We start from the raw sequence: 1,127 nt of genomic DNA on the forward strand, positions 1-1,127 counted from the left end.
TGCTGGTTCTGAAGAAAGGGTCAGAATGGTTCTGAGGACTTTCTCTCTCTCTCTCCTCTCTCTCTCTCTGTCTTTCTCTCTCTCTCTCTCTCTTCTCTGACAAGTGGCATTCATCCCAGCTCCGCCCACAATTCCTCTCTGTGCAACAATTGTTAGGATGGACGGTGGGGCCCACACAAATGGGGGGCGCAAATTATCCGGGGGGGGGGCATTATACAGGGCCTTATATTCTGATGTAGCGAGTACCATCTGCAACCCCCCAAACATACACCCCCCGAGCCAGTCCGTCACCCTCCACTTCTCTTTGTGTCACTGCTGTTAGAAAGTGATAAAGATGTGTGAGTGTTGGCTGTGTGTGTGTGTGTTGGAGAGAGTGTGTGTGTGGTGTGTGTGATCATCCACTTTTGTACAGGTGGGGTATCAGCAGTTCTTGGGAGATCTTCTTGTATACTAATATTAAAAGTAATAATATATGTTTCCTTAAACACAGACGAGAGGTTAAGCTGAGTTTAGGATCAGTTGTTTCAGGACTTGGAGAGAATTCTGAAAGAAGAAAAAGAATGAAATTTATAAAAGGAAAAAACGTTTTCTTACTGACTTTAACAGAGAGTTTGATACGTTGGTGTGAAGTTGGCGTATTGGTGAGTGTTAAAGCCCTTTTCCCAACAGTTCCCGAACAAGAACTCCCACGAATCCGTCCAGGTTAGAAGGTCGATTCAGACAAATGAGTTTGAAACAGAATCAACACAGAAACCCGACGTCGGGCTGAAATATCTCTGAAGCTGTCATCGTGTATGGAAGCCGTTTCTGCCACATGGATGTGAAAAAAAGATTCTTTAATCTGTGAGAGCAACGTTCCACCTGAGATGACTCCAGAGCCTTCGCACTATTTTAAATGTAGCAGCAATGAACGCCAAGACTTCCCCATCTCGTATGCGGTCTGGCATTTTAGACTTAACACACAGGTAGTAAAAAAATCAACAGATAAGAGGATCGAGCCATCCCTACTGTTTAGATATGAACCCATTTTAAACAACTGAATTCTGTAATCTTTATGATTGGAAACCTTCTCAAATATACCTCTAATTATATTATTCTCAGAGAAAGTTTATCGTCTATAAGAGCTT

This window comes from Morone saxatilis, unplaced genomic scaffold, assembly GCF_004916995.1.
Source record: "Morone saxatilis isolate NCDOM2014 unplaced genomic scaffold, NCSU_SB_2.0 Contig17, whole genome shotgun sequence".
Lineage (NCBI taxonomy): Eukaryota > Metazoa > Chordata > Actinopteri > Moronidae > Morone > Morone saxatilis.